Source organism: Podarcis cretensis, assembly GCF_951804945.1.
Source record: "Podarcis cretensis genome assembly, chromosome: 4".
Classification (NCBI taxonomy): domain Eukaryota; kingdom Metazoa; phylum Chordata; class Lepidosauria; order Squamata; family Lacertidae; genus Podarcis; species Podarcis cretensis.
The window spans coordinates 76,680,400-76,694,074 of record NC_137173.1 but is presented as its reverse complement, the minus strand read 5'-3'; the positions used below and the strand labels follow the sequence as shown (position 1 = coordinate 76,694,074).

Here is a 13,675-nt window from a genome sequence, read left to right as displayed (position 1 = left end):
CGCTCTGGTACCATATGTAATTGGAATACCATGGGGTGGGGGGAGGACAAAAAAGGTATTGTGGCACCTTAAAGGCTAACAAATTTACTAGGGCCTAAGGCTTTGTGGGCAAAGTTCCACTACATCAGATGCATGTTTTTGCTGCGGTGGTGGTCAAACATGACTGCTACCCTGGGAATTGTTACATGTGAGAGGAGCTTATGAAGCAACTGCTTCCTATGCCAGCAATGCCCTTTCCCTGGGGTTGACAAGATGAGTATAGGAAGTAACCACTGGGTTTCCCCATTGCATAAAATATCAGAGTGATGTGGGCAGTTGCCATTTAATATAAGAAGTTGCTATAGGTAGCTGGCATGTACACAGTCTTGAGTTCCATGCAAAAAAGGCTGGGTATAAATTCAATAATCAATAAACAAAGTACATCCTCAGTGGTAGTGCAGCATCAATCTTTTTACAACTTCTGTGCCCAACACTCACATAGCTTTCCGGTAGGTAAGAATGTCAGGTGAGCACAAGCCAGTATGGTCTTGCTTCATGGTTTGCAGAAGAGCACCATGCAAAAGCTTCCAGGTTTACTGGAATTACATGCATCGCACCTGCTAACTAGCTGCGTAGCTAGACATCTCTTTCTTCAGACTTGTGCTCCAAACTGGACAGTTTGAGCAGCAGTGCATCCATGCCTCCATCAGCACATTTAAGCCCACTCTTCTGATGTAATGCACACAAGCAACTGAAGCTTCTCCTGTGTTGCATTTCCAGCTGCTCCTATCACTTTAAACCACTCATTGTTTTTGGAGGCACTGGGAGAAGGGACTGGGGCAATTCTAATGGCCCGGCTCTCTCTGGGATTGACTCATCCACCTCTGCACCTTCCTGCAACTCTTTCCCCACCTCCTCCTCCTCTCACGTCACTGACTGCTAAGACTCTTCCTCTTCCCCTGCCTCAAACGTTGCTTGGCACCCTGCCTGCCCCACTGCCTCCTCTGCCTACCCTTCGGTCTCCTGCCTGTCCCTCACACTGTGGATCGTGGACCATCAGTGGTCCATGAGCTTAATTCAAGTGCTCCATGGCACATCTTTAAAAATACAAACTCATATACAGCACCTTGCATCGCGCATTGCAGGCAGAAGCATCCTTGTGGGCCGCCCAGACCCTCATCAATTTTAGAGCGGTCTGTGAGGCAAGAACTTTGGGAACCACTGCTTTAGAGGTTAAGTAAGCAAACTGCAACATTTATCCGTTAGCATAACTGCCAGGATTCATTTTGTGAACTGTTCTGTTCAGCTGCCTGCATTCCAGAGTTCACAGAGCATTAGCTAACCCATTTGACAGCTTCTTCATTTCATACAGGTACCATTCTTCAAGCAAAGTTTCTTCTCCTTCTTCTTCACTTTTTGTTCAGTGTGTGTGTGAATGTCTGTTAAATTACTTCTCTTGGAATGCACGATGTTCAAAGGAGAAATAAATTCTTAACAACATATTGAGTAAATCCTGGGGACTTCCGGAGGCGGCGCGAACGGCAATGGCGGTCCTCTTCCTTCTGTGAAGAGGAAGCTCCGTGGGAAACGGGTCGTCCGCTACGGCGAAGCGGAGACCCACGTCGGAAACCCACAGGCAGCAAAAGCCTGTGGTCTCGGGACCCGGCAGGCACCAGAAGCAACCCCTGAAATGTTGAAGGAACCCCGTAAGGGGCTCCGGAGTGGGGAGGGGGTAGCGGCGCTGTGGGTCGTTTCGCAAGCTACGGAGTGAAGCCGCGCTGCTGCTGCCGGTGAGCGCTGACCTCTTTTCCTGAAACTTCTGATTTGGAAAAGCAACAATCCGTGAGTAAAGAGGACTTTACAAAATTTGAGACTAAAAATTATTGAATTTGGCTGAAAGCGGAGCGACGTAAAACAGGAAGTCCGTCTTCCGCTGTCACTGAACTTCAAAGCAAAGAGCTGGAGGAGTGGAGGCAAAGAAAGAATTTTTAACCTAATCGATCTGAGCAACCGCTGAACTTTCTTGTAAGCAAAATAAGGACTTTAAGCATTTGATTTTATGCTCTTTACTTGCATCGTGATACCTTTCTTCTATCGGAAATATAATTTGAGTAAGAAACCCAGGTTCTGGAGCTGCCTGAGTGACTGAGCTGTCAGTCTGCAGATTTGGTTACTTTGAATTAAAAATTGCAACATTCTGAGGGAGTTTGGACTTGCTACTTTGAAGCATCATTTGAAATACCAGTTTGCACTGTTTGAAACAATGTGGTTGTTAATACTAACTCTGCTTAAAACCTGCTATTGAAGGTTCCTGGACTTTAAACTTGATTTTAGCAATTTTACCAGAATTGATCTTTTCCCTAAAGACATTTTAAGCTCCCCCTAGAGGATTCGGGATTTACAGCAGTGACATTATTTTACTTTCCTTTCCTGGCCTCCTGTTTGACTGTTACCATCTGGGCTGTTGTTTTCTCATGGGAACAACTCAGCTTGACCTTGACTTTTAGATAACTCTGGAATGAGTGGCGCAAGAAAAAAGGGACCAAAAACTAGACAAACAACTTTAACAACTTTAACCGCAGCCTCTCAGGCACGCAGATCATCTGTACCTACTCTGCCTTCAGAAGAAGAAGCTGCTTCTCGGCCACAAGCAGGGGAGGGAGAAACTGAGCAATTACAACTGGAAGATATGGCCTCAGGAGCAACTGCTTCTATTTTAGAGAAAATCTACGAAAAACTGGAATCTTTGGACAAGAGAGTAGAATCTCTGGATAAGAAAGCTGATGAGCAAACAGCTAAAATTGATCAAAACACAGAATGTTTAAATAGATTAACTGGACAAGTATCTCAGAACGTACAAGCAATTGGAGAACTGACGGAGGCCACGGCAGAAAATCGGAAATTGGCTGAGGATACTAGCCAAAGACTGGGAAATTTGGAACAAGAGGTAAGACCACTCAGCAAACAAGTAGGTGAACACCAGACCTACCTCTCCATGATAGAACTGCGGAACCGGGAGAGTAACCTTAGGATAAGGTCGATACCAGAAGCGGAAGAAGGCAACTTAGCTGAGTTCCTGACTAAAGAGTTTTCCAAGTTTTGGAATTTAGAGGAAAAGGACTTTAAAATCGTATCAGCCTTCAGGCTTGGAAGACTTGTAAAGAAAGAGAAGCCCAGAGACTGTTTGATAACATTGAGATCAAAGGAGGAAAGGGATAAGATTTTGGGCCTACACTACGGAAAGTCACTGGACATTTCGGACAGAAGAATTGAATTTTACAAGGACATCCCTAAACAACTGTTGGATCTTAGATCTGACTATCTTGAACTGGCCAAATTGTTGAGGAGCAACTCAATTATCTTCACGTGGGAATTTCCCCAAGGAGTATCTTTCACTTTTAGAGGGAAGAAGGTTAAAATCAGAACATTGGAAGACAGAGATAAATTTTTGACTGCATACGGAGAGGACCTTCAAAAAGGAATTGAATTACCCTTTGGGCCTGGAGCACCAGCGGTACCTGCACCCTCGGAACCTGAAGATCCAGTGAACAAGACACCACCCCCAGGAAAATAATCAGATTAATTCAGGATGTCTCTGCAACTCTTGAGTTGGAATATAAATGGCTGTAACATCCCGGAAAAAAGGAGGAAAATTTTTCACATATTAAAAAAGGAACAATTGGATATTATTTGCTTACAAGAAACACATGTGACTAGGCTCCACAGAAAAGTGTTAATAAACAAAAGACTTGGCCAGGAATTTATATCTTTGGACAGAGTAAAGAAGAGAGGCGTGGTGATATATGCAAAAGAGAGCCTGTCACCCAAATTCTTATTTAAAGATGAACATGGAAGAATTTTAGCAATTGAGATACAACATCAAGGAGAGAAGATTTTGTTATTAGGAATTTATGCACCAAATGAAGGGAAATCGGAATTTTACAAGAAGTTGCATGAGACAATGCTGGATTATCTGGACTATGACAACATCATTATGATGGGAGATATGAACGGGGTCGTATCAACTAACATGGATAAGTCACAAAGCCAAAATGTTACAAAGGACGGCAGACTACCAAAGACTTTTTTTTGAAATGACAGACAATATGGACTTAATTGACATTTGGAGAACGAAGAACCCCTTGGGAAGAGAGGGAACATTTTTCTCTGAAGCCCAGCTGACTTGGACAAGAATCGACCAAATATGGATAACTAGAGGTCTGGCACCCAAGGTCAGAAAGGTGGAAATCTGCCCAAAGACCTCCTCCGACCATAATGCAACGAAGATGGACATGACACTACTACCAACCGGCTCCTTTAGATGGAAGATGAATGACAATTTGTTTAGAGATCAGGAGATTGTTGAGAAGGCCCAAAAGGCCTTGAAGGACTATTTTGAGATAAACATGAACACTACGGTGGAAAAAAGAACTATCTGGGACGCAAGTAAGGCTGTAATGAGGGGGTTCTTGATACAACAGAATGCTGTAAAGAAAAGGAGACAAAATGAGAGGAAAGATAAGATATTGGAGAAAATCAAAGAATTGGAGAAGAAGTTAAGATCAAATCCGAAGTCACAGCCGACCCTGAGAGAAATCAAACTTCATCAAGCACAATATTCTAAATTGATAAACCAGGAAATAGAGTGGAAGATTAAATTAATGAAACAAAAAACTTTTGAATCGGCAAATAAATGTGGGAAACTGCTAGCTTGGCAGTTGAAGAGGAGACAAAAACTAAATACAGTTACAAATTTAGAAATTGAAGGAAGAAATATTCAGAACCCTGTGGAGATCAGAAGGTGCTTCCAGAGATATTTCAAAAGATTATATACTCAAGGGCCGTAAGATGAGGTTGAGATTAAACAATTTTTGGAAAAAAATGGACTAACAAAATTGTCACAAGAAAATAGATCAATCCTGAATTGCAAAATAACACGACAAGAGATTGAACAAGCCATTCAGAACATGCAATTGGGCAAATCCCCAGGGCCAGATGGGCTGACCTCCAAGTACTACAAGACATTAAAAGACTATCTGATACAACCACTGATGGAGGTTAGCAATGAAATTATGGAGGGGAAGAAGGCGCCGGAATCGTGGAAAGAAGCTTTTATCACATTGATACCAAAATCGGAAGCTGAAAAGACACAACTTAAGAACTATCGTCCCATCTCCCTTTTAAATGTGGATTACAAAATATTTGCAGACGTTTTGGCAAATAGACTCAAAAAAGTATTAAATGAAGTAATTCATAAAGACCAGGCAGGCTTTCTCCCAGGTAGACACTTGTTTGCTAACACAAGGAATATCATTGACATTTTGGAACTTTTGCAAACAGACATAAATACAAAAGCAGTGTTAATTTTTATAGATGCGAAGAAGGCCTTTGATAATATCTCTTGGAAATTTATGAAGGGAAATTTAAAAGAAATGGGAGTGGGACGGGGTTTTGAGAATGGGATTGATGCAATATATTCAGAACAAAAAGCTAAATTGATAGTTAACAATGTGGTTACAGAAGAGTTTAAAATTGAAAAAGGAACACGACAAGGCTGCCCCATTTCCCCTCTGCTATTTATTTCGGTTCTGGAGGTGCTCTTGAACATGATCAGAGGGGACCGGTTGGTGGAAGGAATCCAGGTCGGAGCGAAACAATGCAAACTTAAAGCTTTTGCAGATGACCTAGTTTTGACCCTGCAGGAGCCAGAATCTAGTACGAAAAGAGTGTTACAATTGATTCAAGACTTTGGTCGGGTGGCGGGATTCAAATTAAACAAACAGAAAACTAAGGTGCTGGGAAAAAAATTGACAGATACAGAGTCAGAACGGTTTCAGAGAGAGACAGAACTAACTGTGGTTAAAAAAGTAAAGTACCTAGGGGTAAACATAACAGCAAAAAATCTGAGTCTTTTTAAGGATAACTATGAAAAATGTTGGTCTGAAATTAAAAGAGACTTAGACAGTTGGACAAAATTGAAACTTTCTTTGTTAGGCCGAATTGCTGCTATTAAGATGAATGTATTGCCAAAAATGCAGGTGGCGCTGTGGGTTAAAGCCTCAGCGCCTAGGGCTTGCCGATCGAAAGGTCGGCGGTTCGAATCCCTGCGGCGGGGTGCGCTCCCGCTGCTCGGTCCCAGCACCTGCCAACCTAGCAGTTCGAAAGCACCTCCGGGTGCAAGTAGATAAATAGGGACCGCTTACCAGCGGGAAGGTAAACGGCGTTTCCGTGTGCGACTCTGGCTCGCCAGAGCAGCGATGTCACGCTGGCCACGTGACCCGGAAGTGTCTCCGGACAGCGCTGGCCCCTGGCCTCTTAAGTGAGATGGGCGCACAACCCCAGAGTCTGTCAAGACTGGCCCGTACGGGCAGGGGTACCTTTACCTTTACCTTTTATTGCCAAAAATGTTGTTTTTGTTTCAAACACTACAGATTGTGGACAAGACGGAGTGCTTCCGGAAGTGGCAGAGAGACATCTCTAAGTTTGTCTGGCAGGGCAAAAAGCCCAGAATTAAGTTTAAGATATTAACTGATGCAAAAGAAAGAGGGGGCTTTGCCCTGCCAGACCTAAAGTTGTACTATGAGGCCGCAGCTTTCTGCTGGCTAAAAGACTGGCTACTTCTCGAGGACACTGACGTTCTGGATCTGGAAGGTTTTAACAATGCTTTTGGTTGGCATGCATACTTATGGTATGACAAGGTTAAGATCAATAAGGCCTTTAAGAATCATATTGTCAGAAAAGCAGTGTTTAATGTCTGGACAAAATATAAAGACTTATTGGAAAATAAAACTCCAAGGTGGCTTTCACCGCTGGAAGCTAAGGCCCGAAAAAGACCCAATATGGAGGCCAAATGGCCAAAATATTGGGAAATACTAGAAAAAGATGGAGACAATTGGAAATTGCAGAGTTTGGAGAAAATGAAGGATAAAGTGCGAGACTGGCTACACTACGCTCAGATTAAAGAAGTTTTTAAAAATGACAAAAAGCTAGGGTTCCAGGTGGAGAAATCGAAGTTGGAAACAGAACTGTTAGAGCCTAAGACTAAGGTACTTTCAAGAATGTATAACTTGCTGTTAAAATGGAATACACAAGATGAAATGGTTAAATCGGCTATGATAAAGTGGGCACAGGACATTGGGCACAACATTATGTTTGAGGACTGGGAAAGGTTGTGGACCATTGGGTTGAACTTCACTGCATGTAATGCTTTGAAGGAAAATGTAATGAAAATGATATATAGAATGGTACATGACCCCAGTTAAACTTGCCAAAATATACCATTTGTCTGATAATAAATGTTGGAAATGTAAAGAAAATGAAGGAACATTCTTTCACCTCTGGTGGACTTGCCCTAGAGTGAAGGCTTTCTGGGAAATGATATATGACAAGTGAGATTGAGGAAAAAACATAAACCTTTGGGAGCATTATTAGATTATATTTTAAATGAATGGGATATAAGAATGTAAACAAGATGATAAATTGCGGGTAAGAATTGACAATGATGCAAGTGGGAGCGGGAGACGTGAGGGAGTCCAATGAAGCTAAGAAAATATGTTATGATATATGTTTCATTGTTTTTATTTCTGCATTTATGTTTATATATATATATATATATATATATATATATATATATATATATAACATATTGAGTAAATCCTTCTGACATAGTTTCCACATTTCTGCTGAAGACAAGAACAGATTTCTACAAAGTAGGTCAGGAACTCCAGGGAGACATTGTCACTGCCTTTGATTTTTCTACCTTGAAGTTCAAAGAGCATGAGTAAGTTCATTGAAAAAGGAAGTGCAGAATTATTTGCCCTTCCCAGATGTACCGGTAAATCCTGAAGCTGCTATTAGCTGGGTGCTGGTAGTACAGCTTCTATGACTGCGTCTCCTCGCTCCACCAAAGCTAATAACAGCTTCAGGGCCTAGGAAAGGGTAACACTTGAACTGGGATCCTTTTGGCTCTTAGTTGTTGCTTAGCTACTATATTATGCCTATGATGCTGAAGCTCTGATCATTTCAAAGTACCTTGCTGCTGCAACTGTCTGAAATGTTGCAGCAATATTCCCCCCATTGATTTGCCATTCAAATAGTGAGACGCAAGCTGTCTACCTTGCAAATCCACTAACATATCTAGTTTGCTGACACTGCAAGGGTCAATGTCATGACAATTATCAGTGTTCTCTAAAGCCCCAACAACTACAACTGTATACCATGAAGGAGACAAAATTGTTCCCACTCCACCATCTTCTTCACTGAATAAGCAACAACTGGAAAACCAGACACACAGCTTAAGATAACTCATATTGCACAGATGTAAACATCCAGTAATAACAGTGGGCTCTGTGGACAACAGTGACATCTTCTGGGTATAACTAAACTCTGTTGTGCTTGTGTGTTGAATGAGACACTGAGCCACATACGTGCAATGTTCATAGCAATGCTCATGCAAGATAGGAGAAAAATTTAATGTGTCTTTTCACAAATACACACAATTTTAAGGAAAAGCTGCCTGGGCATTTTCCCATTATGAAACGGAAACTGGTTTTAAGTTGTTAAAATGTAAACAGCATTTAAATGAGACCAGCAAGTAACTTCGCACTTGCTCATTAATAAGGACATAGATAACATGATTTATATATTGCTGTTTTATTGTTTTATACTGATTTATTGGGGAGGGCTGTATGTTTCTATTTTGTATACTTCTCTTTAATACAAAGTTATAAGGTGGTATATAAATGTTTTAAAATAAATAAATGGTTAGACACTTGGGAGCTCCAGATACACCCCCAAAAGTTAGATTAATTTCTTGGGCACCTGGCTGCTGAGATTTAATTTTTTTAAATAATAATAAAAAAAACTTAAACAAAGAAAGAGGAACCCAGTTTATGTTTTAAAATCCATATCCTTCCCCAGCCACACAAGAAGGTGTAACTACAATTTTTAGGCAGCACCACGAGGGGAGGCTAGATGAAGGCAGAAACTAGAATCTGAACGGTGCTATCGGTGATGGGCAACCATTTGAGCTCTGCTTCAGACAGCAAAATGTCTTGAGCCTGCTCTGTCAATGACTGCTTTTAATCCTGGTGATTTTTTGAAATAAAAAACCTGACACAATTAGCATTTAAATTATGCTTTTATAAAAAATATAGGCACATGTCCTTTTAAATGTGTTTGTAGAGGGGGGGTTGGTTGGTTTTGTTCTTGTTTTTATTATGTATTTTGTGTTTTTGTATTTTTATGCTGTGAACTTCGGATGAAGGGCAGTATACAGATTTAAATAATAACAGTAATAATAATACAACCAGCATTCTTCAACTGACTGATTTATAAAATGTATATATCACTTGATATAAAAAAAAATCTCTAAGGGGAAACACAGGTGTATGTATAAGGACTACATATATTTTAAAAACAAACCAGCCAGAAGATGGCATACTTACACTGCAAGAGGCATTGTTGTGGTAGTGTTTTGTTTTGTTTTAAAGATATTCATTATTTCATAAAATTTATATACCTCTTGACTGGATAAAATCTCAAAGCAGTTTACAAAAATGGTATCTATAAAGCAACTCTAATTAAGTAGCTATGTTCACATAGATTGAAGACACATGGTATCAAACTGAAATTCTAGAAAGCTCTCACAATTCATTTTGGGTACTGGAATTAAAACTTTAGCCTTCGTGTTGTTGTTATGTGGAAAATACTAATAAAATTTATATTTAAAAAAACCCACCACTTTAGTCTTCCCTTATGTGGGCCCCAAACACTTGCCCCAGGGCTGGCCTAATACATTTTACAGCCTGAGTTATTAAGCCTTGAGGTGAAGAAAGGAATGCCATTTTCTATTCCACCTCAGGCTTTAAAATGTCCTCTTCCTCCTCTGGCTTTGCATTTGGGAAGCCTGTGAACTCAGGTTTTGAAACATGCCATTTGCTGAGGTAATTTGTGGTTCCACCTTTACAAAATTGCCCTGCCTGAACAAATGAAGGAAAATAGAAATGGACAGAATCCTCTTCCATGAATATAAAGTATTCTTTTTTTTTTTATGTGGTCATCTTGTTGCACTGAATTCCCTGCATTAATCAGCAGTTAAAAGTAGCATATGCTCATTGCATATGCTGCTTTTTACCGCCACAATATCATATTGCAAGACGCTTTCCTTTGCCCAGTGGTATTTCCACCTAAACATACTGTGAGGGATTTCAAAATGGCTTCATTGTTTTAACCTGCCTAGATCTCCAAGGAGTTTTTAAATGAATATAAAAAAGAGATTATCGGTGTCGTCAATTACGGTTAACTCACCATTTGTCCTGAAGTATTTACTGATTTGTATTTCATCTTGATTTTTGGCCGAGGGATGATGTCTTCACCCCCTTGTTCACATGATGTTCATAAAGCAGTGAGCCTTTTAAGTAGAATCATAGCCCTGCCGCCGCCCCCCAATCTGTACTGTACATTTAATACAGTATCAGGATTCATCCCACAAAGTATCCTGGAATCTGTAGTTTGTTAAGGGTGCTGAGAGTTGCCAGGAGTGGTTTTAGTTCCCAGGGAATTCTGGGAATTGTAGCTCCATGAGGGAAATGGAGCTCTCCTAACAACTCTCAGCACCCTTAACAAACTACAGTTCCCACAATGCTTTGCAGGGAGCCATGACTGTTTGAAGTGGTATAATGCTGCTTTAGTTGCAGATGGGGCCATGGGAGTTGGTCAGGACCGTAAAGGTCACACAGTTCAACCCACTGCAGTAAATAAAGTACATTGACAGCCCTGACAGATATCTAACCAACCTCTAGTTAAACGCCTCCAATGAAGAAGAGTTCACCAACTTCTGAGGCAGACTGTTCCACTGTTAAACAGCTCAGCCTGACAAAGGTGTTCAATCAAAATCCCCCCTTTTCATTTTTAACCCATTGACACTGGCAATGTAACTTTGAAGAGGTCATTGATGACAGCAAATCAAAGTTAAGTTCCATCCACGGCTTTTTTTTTGAGCTCAGCTCCGACACCTCTCAGGTAGGTGCCATTGCCATTCTAAGAGAACAAGAGAGAAGTTCATGGTGAGCTCCAGCACCTCTTTTTCCAGAAAAATAGCACTGGTTCCATCCCTTTCAGTGGAAGATGGTATAAGCCTATTATTCACCTGTCTTCATTAATATCAGGACTCTCAAAAATCCTTAATGTGGGTTTCGTGACCCAGTTATCTCAGACACCCAGCATTAAAAACAGCCCTGCAACTTCAGACATAAAGGTCCATCTAGTTAGCACCCTGTTTCATGCAAAGGCTAGTCAGCGCTTCCAGAACATCAAAAAAAGGACATGAAAGCAGTAACCCTGCTGTGCATCCAATCTGGTATTCAGGAGCTATACTGAGGCTCTGAACATTTTGCTAATCATAACCAAGCCACTGAGGGAACTCTTCGTCATGGATTTGCCTTAATCCCTGCCATCACTGCAATTTTCTGACAGTGAATTACAAAAATTAACTAGGCATTGTGTGAAGTATTTTCCTCAGAACGTCCCATAAAATATGGCTCTCACCAGCACCCATATTGCACTGCATCACTGTAAAGGTAAGCTTGTGGTAGATTCACATTACAGGACAGTGATGGGGAGCCTCAAGCCTGGGGGCAAAATGCGGCCCTCTAGCCTTCTCTACTGGCCCTCCAGACCCTCCCCAGGACACAGCTATTACAGGCTGTACTTTGCACCCATCCTCAAGTCTTTTTGCCTGGCTGGAATGTGTCCTCAAACTCTGATGATACCTCCTGCTTGTCTGGATTGGTATTATGTATAGAAACTACTCTACAACACAAAGCTAAAATTTACTGCTCAGTTCTAGCCTAGTCTGCCACTACCATGTGGCCCCTAAGAGGTTTCCCAGAAGGGAATGCAAAAGGTTCCCCACTTTTGCTATAAGACATTTCCCCTGGTAACAAATGTAAACCATATTGATTTGCAAGGACTCATTAAAACACACACACAAACCCAACAAGCAAGTTTTTCCTCTGTGCACTTCTAAAGCTTCCACTGTGCTGTGACGTTAAAATGATCTCTCATTAGCCATGTCCTGCAGATATCTCATTTTTACTAAAAGCCTTTGATTAGCTTGAGAGAAATGGCGCACAAGACAGGAAATTGTTCTTGCACAGGTGTAGGAGTGAAGAAGCAGGGAGAAGAGATATATTGCAGTCTTCTCTAACTGCCCATTTCTATGGCTTCTCACATAGGCTCCTTTCAGAATGCAACCTCTCCTAAGCTTCTTAAACCAAATATTTCATCTTTGTTCTCCACAGTCATGTTATATCCTTATGTTGATGATGATATTTTTTTGTTTTTATTATAAACCACCCGGAGAACATTGTTATTGGGCAGTGTTTAATACAGTACTTTTAAGAAGTTCATCTGAGACAGGAAATGACAGGAAATCAATTTTTAAAATTCCTTCTCCAGTGATGTAAAATACTTGCACATGCAAAATAATTATGCAAAGGCCCAAATTTAAGATTATACATAATCACATAGAATACAGTAGAAATAGTACCAAAGTGTTTTTTTTAAAATGCCACCACTTGTTGAAAAGTGTAGATGAATTTAAACGGTCACTGTAATGCGCCCCCAACACCCCCTCCAACGGTCAGAGGTCAGGATCCAATGGGCTTAAATTACAGGAAGAAAAAATCTGGTTGAGCATAAGAATTTCTTGATAGGGAGAACAGTTGAACAATGGAACCGACTACCTGGGGCCCCGGGGGGCAAGTTTGCCCTTCCTGGGCCTCTTCAAGCACAGAACCATCTGATAAGGATGCTCAAAGTTTCCTGCAGGGAGTTGGGCAAGCTGGTCTACAAGACTTCCTCCAACCAAATGGTTCTATGACATGAGGGCTCAATCCTTCTAGACATATTTGCAGATAAAAACTAGCTACCGTATTTCAATATGTACCTATGCCAGTGTGTATATATCCAGTTTCAAAATGTTACATGAAAAGTCACTCTTTAAAGACTTGAGGAAGGCTCAAATAATTTGACATAACGTTTTGCAGAGCTCTTTATTAGAGTAGAGTAGTAATATAGTATAGTATTATAGTATGTCAGGCTATAGGTGAATACTCCTTCACATGAGAAAACCTTTCCTGCACATGGAAAGCTAGCATGTCAGGAAAGAGGGTGTTTTATCTTTCTATGAGCAGTTTCTTGTTTTATATGTGAAGCAATTTTGCAATATGAATCAAGTTGGACCAGATGATCTCCAGAGTTCTCTGCAATCTCTAAAACTGTATGATTCTATGCTGATTCCTCACTTCCAGTCTAAAATGGCACAGTCCAAATGGTCTTTCTGCATGTTTGGATTGGCAATTAAATTTACTCAATAAAATATCCAGAAGCCTGAAGATTGACTGCATTCTACTGCATTTTTTTTTTTTACAGCTTTAATGGGCAACAAAAAATATTTATAGCGGTCATAATTTACCTACTTTCAATACAAGACTAAATAGCACTTTTTCACGGGGGGCAAGGGGGCGGGAGAAAGATGCTCAGCCACTATCGCTGCAGTATATACTGTACATGTTTACTTGGGAGTAAGTTCTACTGAGCATGGAGGGGGGACTTGCCTCTGAGAAAATATACAGTGGTACCTCGGGTTACATACGCTTCAGGTTACAGACTCCGCTAACCCAGAAATAGTGCT

At 40.9% G+C, this 13,675-nt stretch overlaps 1 protein-coding gene across 1 annotated transcript in view; it reads right to left on the bottom strand.

The window, feature by feature from the left end:
- NPAS2 (neuronal PAS domain protein 2) overlaps positions 1-11,771 on the bottom strand; it is a 104,723-nt gene extending 92,952 nt beyond the window's left edge. The window contains exon 1 of the mRNA XM_079972580.1: positions 10,288-11,771. The gene's annotated coding sequence lies outside the window, so the exon portion shown is untranslated. The remainder of the gene's footprint in view (positions 1-10,287) is intronic.
- Positions 11,772-13,675: the final 1,904 nt, after the last annotated feature.